The 9,232-nt window shown below is 29.5% G+C and overlaps 2 long non-coding RNA genes across 3 annotated transcripts; one reads left to right on the forward strand and one right to left on the reverse strand.

The window, feature by feature from the left end:
- Positions 1-2,108: 2,108 nt before the first annotated feature.
- On the reverse strand, positions 2,109-2,701 carry LOC107908165 (uncharacterized). The gene is made up of 2 exons (XR_001686923.2): positions 2,614-2,701; positions 2,109-2,146 (listed from the first exon to the last, which is right to left on the reverse strand). It is a non-coding gene; the product is annotated as an uncharacterized lncRNA (long non-coding RNA).
- A 2,141-nt stretch (positions 2,702-4,842) lies between these two features.
- LOC107908482 (uncharacterized) lies at positions 4,843-8,630 on the forward strand. Of its 2 annotated transcripts, XR_001687041.2 has the most exons (3): positions 4,861-7,702; positions 7,785-7,916; positions 8,174-8,630. It is a non-coding gene; the product is annotated as an uncharacterized lncRNA (long non-coding RNA). The 2 variants fall into 2 exon arrangements; XR_001687040.2 differs by lacking the exon at positions 8,174-8,630 and having other exon boundaries at positions 4,843-7,702; positions 7,785-8,090.
- Positions 8,631-9,232: the final 602 nt, after the last annotated feature.

Here is a 9,232-nt window from a genome sequence, read left to right on the forward strand (position 1 = left end):
AACAATAATACTACTAAGTTACATCTTAATACATTAATAACATCTTAATACTAACAACAACAACAACAACAATAATAATACTAACTAAAACTATCAATTTGAGTTTTATTAATCTTAATAACTAAACTAAAACAAAAAATATTACAAAATATACAAAACAATAACAACAATATAATCAATTATTTTTAAAAAAATACCTTCTTTTTCTCTTCTCTTTCTCTCTTTTTCTCTTCTTTTCCGCAACACTTCTTCTTCTTCTTTCTTCTTTCTTTTGATTTTTCTCCCTTCAGCTGAACGGAGGTCGTGTTTATAACACGAGTAATGCTGCCAATGCCTTTGGCACCATTGGTGCCGCCAATGGCATTGGCACCTTTGGTGCCGCCAATCGTTTTGGCGTAACCAAGGTGCCGTCAAATCGGTGCAGACTTTTTTTGCAGGTTTTTTTTATTTTTTTATATATTTTGGTAAATAAAAAAATATATATTTTGGTTATTTTTTATTTTTTATAATATTTTTGTAAAAAACCCCACACCAATAGATTAATATTTCTATGATTTTGTTTTTCTATTCTTTCAATTTTCTTTTTTTTTTCTTTCATTTCATTAAGGGTGAGTTTGTTAAATTAAAAATTTAAGTACTGAAAAATTAAATATTGAGTTTTTTTTACTAGATTTTATAAGTGTTGAATTTATATTAGAAAATTGTTTTGTAGATTAGTAAATATAAGTACTAAATATAATTATATTGTTTGATAAAAATAAATATAAAATTTTAAAAGATTATTTTAGATATTTTTGGATGAAAGATAAATATGGTAATTTGAATATTTCTTTTTTTTTAATTATTTCAATTTTTAATAAAATAAAATTAATTTAATATTTTTTACATTAAGTGATAAACAAGTACTTACCTACTTGTCTTTCTCAATACTTTTTGTTGAAAATTTTATACCATGTAAATTTAAAATGAATATCAATCCTATTTAAAATTTTAAATGTTGAAAATTTTTATTTTAATTGAAATAAAATATTTCAATGGTTTATCGGACACACCCTAAATAAAGCTTAAAAATATCATAGCTAAAAAAGTAAGAGAAATAAAAATGGATAGGAAATAAATTTTTAATGGATTTGGCAAGGAAAAATAAGAAGAAAGATATTTTTTCATCCCAGGGTATGAAACAAAATTTTCGTCTTAATTTACAAAAAAAATTCATTAATTAAATTTAAACTTAAAATTCATTTTGTTCAACTTTCTCAATTTTACAAAACATTTTTTTAAAAAAACAAAAAGACATTTTTTTATTTTCTAATTTTTATACGTTTTCATTTTCAGTTTTAAAAATTTTAATTAAACATATTTTTCTTTCAATGTTTTTAATTGTCCAAAAAATAAAAATGAAAATCATCTTTATTTCCTAAATTCTAACCTCTAAATTTTTTCATATTTTCACCAAGCATATCTTCCGGTTTTCCATCTCTCTTTATCATCTTTGATGTGACTTGGTCAAACAATGGTCTTTTTGTTTCTATCTTTTAACCATAACTATTAATTTAAAAAAGATCCTATAGGATTCCACTATAATAAAATATCATTTTAAAGGTTACAAAAATTTTATAAGAAATATTTTATGAACTTTAATTATTTAAAATTTTTCCTTGATCATTTTTCTTTTTATTCATTTATTATTATTATTATTATTATTGTTGTTGTTGTTGTTGTTTTCTTTTCTTTTCTTTTCTTATTGGAAGGCAATTGAGTAACTTTTCATCTTTATTGAAATCTGAACTTAAGTAAATCTTAGGGTCCGTTTGTTTGTAGGAAAATATTTTCCGGGTTTTCCAGTGTTTGGTTACTTGGAAAACATTTTACATTGTAAATGGTTTTCAGAAACACACGGGAAAATAAAGAAGGGATTTAGGGAAAATGTCTTACCAATTTTTTTTGGTAAGACATTTTCCATATCTTTCCTCCTCCTACCGTGCTTCTCCTTCTTCAATTTGTGCAACCAGTTCACTTCACAAAGCTCCAGGTAAGTCATTCATCTCCTTATTCAAGCTTTATTTGTTATGATTCTGATGATCTAGGTTTCTGTTGTTTGGACTTTCCTCTGTAACTGATGGTGGTGTTTCTGCTGCTGCAACTTCTGCCATTTTCAACCATGTAAAACATGCCAGATAATGTAAAATCATGGGATAGCCTTTATGATTCGGAACTAAAAACTGGCTGAAAATTTTTCCCATCCCAAAACAGACTTATTAAGTTCAACAAACAAACATGATAGGTTGTGTTTCTGGAAATGAATCATATAAAAGTAATTACATGTAATTTGGTAGGACATGCAATCCATAGCATATTTATGACCAAATTCGTCTAGCAAATGCAGTATCTTGGCACAGAAAGCAGGGGAAACAACAAAGTAACATTTTGATTAAACAAAACTGGATCTTCTTCTTTTTTTTTCTTTTCAACAGCACATGCAATCAATATTATCTTCCAAAATATGTGCAAACAACATCTTCAAAAAAAAAACCACATACTCTTTTTTGTTTTTTTAAATGATTGCCGTGACCAAATTAGAAGTTTGAGAGAAACAAGGGAAAACAATCATACTTTGAGGAAGAGGGATGATCACACTCTTCTTCTCTGCACCTGCTTCATCTTCATTCTCCATCTCTTCTTCCTTAACAGTAGGGGTGTTCATTCGGTTAACCGACCGGTTAACCGACCCGAAATAACATTAACCGAAGTAACCGACCTTTCAAAATCTTTAATTGTTAACCGAACCGAAATTTTTTTAAAAAAAGTTAACCGAACCGAAATTTTTTCGGTTAATTCGGTCGGTTAACCAAATTAACCGAAAATTATATATTTTTTTATTTTTGGTTAAAAATTAACCGAATTACCCGAATTAACCGAATTACCCGAATTAACCAAATTAACCAAATTGAATCACTACATAATTAAATTATTTTTAGACTTTTAGACTTTAGTTTTAGTCTTAGTTTTAAAATTTTATTTTTATTTAGTAAATTATTTGTAATTTAATTTTATGATTGGATTGGGTTGGGTAATTGGGTTGGGTTGGGTTGAATACTTGGGTTTAGATTGAGTTTAGGTGAATAGTGAGCCTATTTATATATTATAATTTTATTTATTAATTTTTTCGGTTAATCGAAAAAATTCGGTTAACCGACCGGTTTCGAACCGAATTAACCGTTAACCGAAAAATCACAAAATAATTAACCGACCCCCGACCGAAAAAATTCGGTTAACTGACTGATTAACCGAATTCGGTCGGTTAACCGAATTTTTTCGATTTTACCCGAATTTTGCACACCCCTACTTAACAGGTTGTGGCTGTTGTTGCTGCTGCATGTCCTCCTTGGGTTCAAAGGCTTCATTTTATTGGCTTCCTCCTCTCCCTTCACGTAGTCCTTTAACTTAGCCACTGATACACTATCACTTTCCGTCTCTAATTTCTAAGGTAAAATGGTATACAAATTTTAACGAACACCCAAAAAACCAAAAACTAACAGAGAAACAACAGATAAAGCATAAAGAAAGAGAGAAAGAAGGTGTTTGGAAGTGTCAGGTGGAAACTACAAAGGGTGGTTGTGGTGGGTACAAATAGAAAATTTAAAGAGAAATGTGCTTAATATATGTAAAAATAAATCATATATGTATATTAGTATGTATATTAATAGAAAATTTAAAGAGAAAGGTGCTTAATAGAAAATTTATTAATATGTATATTAATATATGTAAAAACAACTTTTCCAGAAAATATTTTTAAGAAATCTACCAAACAATATAAAATATTTTACACAGATTCATCCAAATACCAGAAAAGATTTTTAGTAAATCATTTTCCAAAAAAGTAAATCATTTTTCAGAAATCATTTTCCGGAAAACATTTTACTGACAAACAAACAGACCCTTAGATAAATCTTTTCCACTATCTTCATTAAGGGTAAATTACACTCAAGGTCATGAAACTATTAGTAATTAGTTTTTGTTTTGGTCACTTAACTTCAAAAAATTACAAAATGATTATTGAATTATTTGAAAGTTTTAATTTAAGTCATTGAGTTGTTCAAATCGTTGTTTATGACATTCTCTGTTCGCACCGCCTATACCAAAATCGAAAGCTCTATTTCTACTTCTCTTCTATAGTTTAATTTTTTTTGCATGAACAAACTTTAAATATCACAAATTTATAAACCAAAATTTAAACAATTTTTTTCTCAAAACCAAATAACAATAATAACTTTACATTATGATATAGATAACAAAACGTTAATACCAAAGTACACATTTTGCCATCTATACCATAATTACAATATTTAATTTTTAAAATATGAATTTAACACCTACAAATGATTAAGAGATTATAAGTAATGTTTATAGTTATACTATAATGTAATATTAAATTTTCTAACTGTATTTATTATTATTATTATTATGTAATATTAAATTTTCTAACTGTATTTATTATTATTATTATTATTATTATAGAATCTAAAGAAAACCAAACCATAAGATATGAGAAAAATCTCAATTTAATAATGGTAAACAAATCCTCTTATAATTTATCAAAATTTTTAATATGATAGCTGTATTTTTAATTTGTCTGATTTAGTATCTCAACTTTTTCTATGTCTAACCTTTGGATACCTCTGGCGACATTAATTTCTGTCGATTTTTACACGTGGGCAAATTAATAGACGTCACATGATAGGGTAGGCCAAGTCTAAATTGATAAATGGGTAGAAAGGAGGACTTGCAAATAATTTTACCTTTTTTGTTCTTTTCTTTTCAACAATTTTTGTTGTTGCAGAAACACATTTTGCCTTTTTGACTCATTTTCAATGGTAAAAAAATAAACTCACTCCTTAGATGTTATAATAGCTTAAATGGTTCAGGTAGAGACTCAAATCCATTATCAAAGATGAATCCTTGATTTGATTTATCATCAAGAAAACCAAACCCCCTCCAATCATTATTATTTCTTGTCTATCAATTTCTACTCCACTAAAAATCGTTGCCGTCGAGCTTGAAACCATCGCCAAACTCAGAGGAGGCAGTTGTGTTGGGCACTTGCCACGTTCTCAATAATTTGCAACCGATCTTTACAAGTAACAACTTCCTCTTGACTCACTATCATCATCAATGACAACAAGCTTGGAGAGAATGAATATATATCGATGAAATCAGGAGAGAAAAAAGAACAAGATTTTTTTTAATTTAGTTTCGATGAGAGAAAAGAGTATTTAGGGGATGTCGTTAGGTTCATCGTGGAAGAGAAGAAAATGAAAAAGAAGAGTGGAAGAGAAAAAAATAAAAATAAAAATAAAAATGTTGAAAGTGGATAATAAAAAAAGAAAAGATAAAACTTTATGCAAATCCTATTTTGATTGTTTAGGCTTAATTTGGTTCAATGTAATGGCAAAGCCATTACAGGACAGTTCCAATTTCTACAGTAAAGCAGAGGTTTGGTTCGTTGGAAAGCTTAAAACGCCGAATGCGATTACAGCTTCATTCCGAAAATCGTTGAATAGCCATTCAGGGGAGGAGGTGCCGAATTGGCTATTCCAACCTCTCCACAGGATGACCTTTTTTTCCCTTCCTAAAACACCTTCAGACTAAAATTTCTCAATGGTTTCAGTTTTTTTTTTCTTTAGCCATCAACAATCACACGCTCAAATAAACCTGAAAGGAAGCAAATCAACTTGAAGGCCAAAGACCCACACTTCGTTTACCATTCCTAAACGATTCTAACCCATCACTAGAATCGCCTAGTGCTTATTAAGGCCTTATTTGTTTTGATGGTAAGTTTTTTTTTTCTTTCTCTCGAATAGAGAAGTAAATCAATGGCTTATAGTCGTATTCATTCAATAAGTTATCCATTATCTACATGGTCCAAAATCAAGGTTGATAAATTGAAACTTTCAGGTTTCATTTTCCTTTTCAAGGTTGCCATCTTATTTTACTGAACATTTGTAATTGAAAAAGGTTGAATTTTTTTCTAGGTTCAAAATGAAGTAGCTTTTTCATTAGGTCATGGGTTTTCAATTTGCAGAACTCCCTATGTTAAATGTTCATAAAAGCTAGGTGAACAACCACTGGGCATTTCCGAAGTTGTTGAGAAGTGGGTCTCCTTTAAAAGATTGAATTCAATTTATCAAAATCTTGAATTAGAAGCCCAAAGTTACTAAATTTTGAGGGTGCAGGAAACCAGTGAAAAAGGTTGGAAAGAACGAGCATCACTTGTGGAAGAAAAGAGATTCAGCTGGAAAGGCACTCAATCTTGTTAGAATTATAAGTTTAATTTGTTTATTTGTTCTATATTGGGTATAGTTTTTAGTTATAGTATGGATTTAGTATTTGAAGTTTAATTTCGATTTTTAATGATGTTTGTGTTGCATTTGTTTTGTGATTTCACTATTATTGTATACCCACTGATTGAAATCTGTTTTGTATTAATGTTGTTGGAGTTATTCTATTATTTATTGAGAATCCATTTTACTAAAATTTTAGGAGCCATTTTATTTTTTTCTGTATAAATTAGGGCTATTGTTCCTTCTGCAACCATGGAAGACTTTTGCTACTCATCCATAACACCATTTACAGCTTGAACCAAACTTGCTTTATTCTGCGGGTGGCTGCTTGAACCAAACTACTTTATTCTAGGCATCACTTTTGATTGTAATCAATTTCTTTTTTGGGCTTAATTTATATGCAGATTTAGTTATAATGATTCTTAGGTTTGATTGACTGTATGATTAATTTGGTGTAGTGGGTACAATATGCAAAGAAAAAGTCAGATTGTATCGCCAAAAATGATGGAAACTTTGTTCCCAGAGAAAAGAAGAAGTAGGAAGAAAAATGTGACAACCTTGCGTTTTAGTTCTTTGAATTGCTATATGCATAATGCATGGTCCTTATTGACTTAAAGAAAATGGTTTCTCTCGTATTTCATTTTGTTATCGTGTGAATGTAATTATTGCAATTAACGTGTTTATATTTTTCATCATTAGTCTACTACCCTTTTGACCATAAGAAAAACAGGGGTGTAACAGAAGATAGTTTTTAAATACATGGTGCCTTTTTGGTTAGAAGTTAGAACTTGGATGTTTTAGTTTTCTTTTTTTTTTTTTTCTAATTACACATTTCTATATGACTACCTATTTGTTAATTTCTGTGGGGAGAAATGCCTTCACTGAAACATTGAGTTCTTTTTTAATGGTGCTATTCTGGGGCCAGATATTTTAACTTTTGGAATATTGTTTGTAAAGAAAACAGTCTTATAGAGTTACTTTTTATTTGGGAAGGGGGCAGGGAACTTAAATTTTGCATCTTCCTCTGGTTTTCTTACGTTAAAATATTCATTGAATGATTATTTGGTGTGCTTCTACTGATTCAACCTATTTGTTCAAGATGCTATAATTTAAGCTGTGGCTATTGACTTTGTTCTGTTTAGTATTTTCTCGAGTTAAATTAGGTTTCATGAAGTCGCTGATACTCAGATGACAAAGTAGATGTTGAGCAAAGGACAAGAAGCTATGATGGGAACATATGACACCTTTCTGTTTGCATTTGATATGGATAACAGAGTGGATGAGGCTGGATCGTTGTGGAATATGGTTTTACATACACACAATCGTTCTATCTCAAAACGGTTATTTTCTAGGAAATATAGGTCCATGCAACTATAGGACTGCTTCAGTTATCTCCTTTTTATATTTATGCTTAAACAACTCAAGAATGCTCTCTTTTAACAGGTGAACGATTCAATGAGATCGTGGGATTACATGGCTCCAGAGGTTCTTAAACATAATTATGGCCCAGAGGTTGATGTCTGGAGTGCTGGAGTTATCATCTATATTTTACTTTGTGGTATGCCACCATTCTGGGTAGGTTTGTCTTTCTATTTTCAAGTACTTCCCTTTGCTTTTCACATCATAAAGGTTATATCTCGATATAAATGTAGAGACAATGTGTGCTTCCAGAGTTTGGATAAAAAAGGAGAGATATAAAGAAAAAAAACTTTTAAATTATCTTTAATATTATGTATCAGGAGTTTGATATATTCTTTTGCATACGGTTCACTATCTACTCTTTTACTTTAAGAAAAATAGATGTAAACTACATTTCTCGTGTTTACATATAGAGACTAAGCAGGGGGTGGCACAAGTAATTATTCGCTCTACTATTGACTTTAAGAGGGACCCATGACCTAAGGTTTCGGACAATGCAAAGGACCTTGTAAAGAAAATGCTTAATCCTGATCCAAATTAGCGTTTTACAGTACAGGAAGTGCTTGGTAACCTTCTGTACATGTTACATGCTTTATTTATGTTGATATATATTTTCTATGCATGAAAAATCATCCCAACTATTGTATGTAGAACATCCATGGCTACAAAATGCCAAGAAAGCACCCAATGTTCCGTTGGGTGAGATTGTGAAAGCTAGGCTCAAACAATTTTCTATAATGAACAAGTTGAAGAAGAGAGCTCTAAGGGTAATAATCCACTTGACTATAATGAACAATTTTCTATCCCTTTCATGTACTTTTCAAATCATGTAAATTGAGAGTATCGTTCCACTTGGATTTGGATTTCTTTTTTCTTTTGCATGTCGTTAATTATTCAAGATCGTATATGAGTTTGACTTTCTAAGAGTAGCCAATGCTATGGAGAGAATTTTCTATTTCTTATACAAGAATAACATAAAGAACTATGAGTTTTTCAATAACATAAAATGAGGAATGGCTTTTGAGACAAAGGGATTACGGATCTAAACTCCTGTGTTTATGTCGAGTTTTCTTCATGTTTTTGAATAACATAAAGAACTATGAGTTTTTGAATAACATAAAATCAAGGATTATGGTTTTTGAATAACAAAGGACTATGAGTTTTGATTTTTTTTTTATTTCACATATGAAAAGAACTAATGTTACTAAAATTTAGTAATTTTTATGTAAATTTCACCAAAAGATTGTTATGAATAATTAATTTATTAAAGAGTATACCTTATAATTAATTGTTGTTACCATATTATTATAAAGGATAAAATAAAATATAAAAAATATGTCTTCTATTAAAATTGACTATTAAAATAAATTGTTATTAGAGGATTATCATATCATATGTTAAACTCATTTTTATATTGGCGATTGTGACCACTTTGTAAGAGAAGAGGTGAAAGGCTAGATTGAAGCAAATAT

This window comes from Gossypium hirsutum, chromosome D02, assembly GCF_007990345.1.
Source record: "Gossypium hirsutum isolate 1008001.06 chromosome D02, Gossypium_hirsutum_v2.1, whole genome shotgun sequence".
NCBI classification, from domain to species: domain Eukaryota; kingdom Viridiplantae; phylum Streptophyta; class Magnoliopsida; order Malvales; family Malvaceae; genus Gossypium; species Gossypium hirsutum.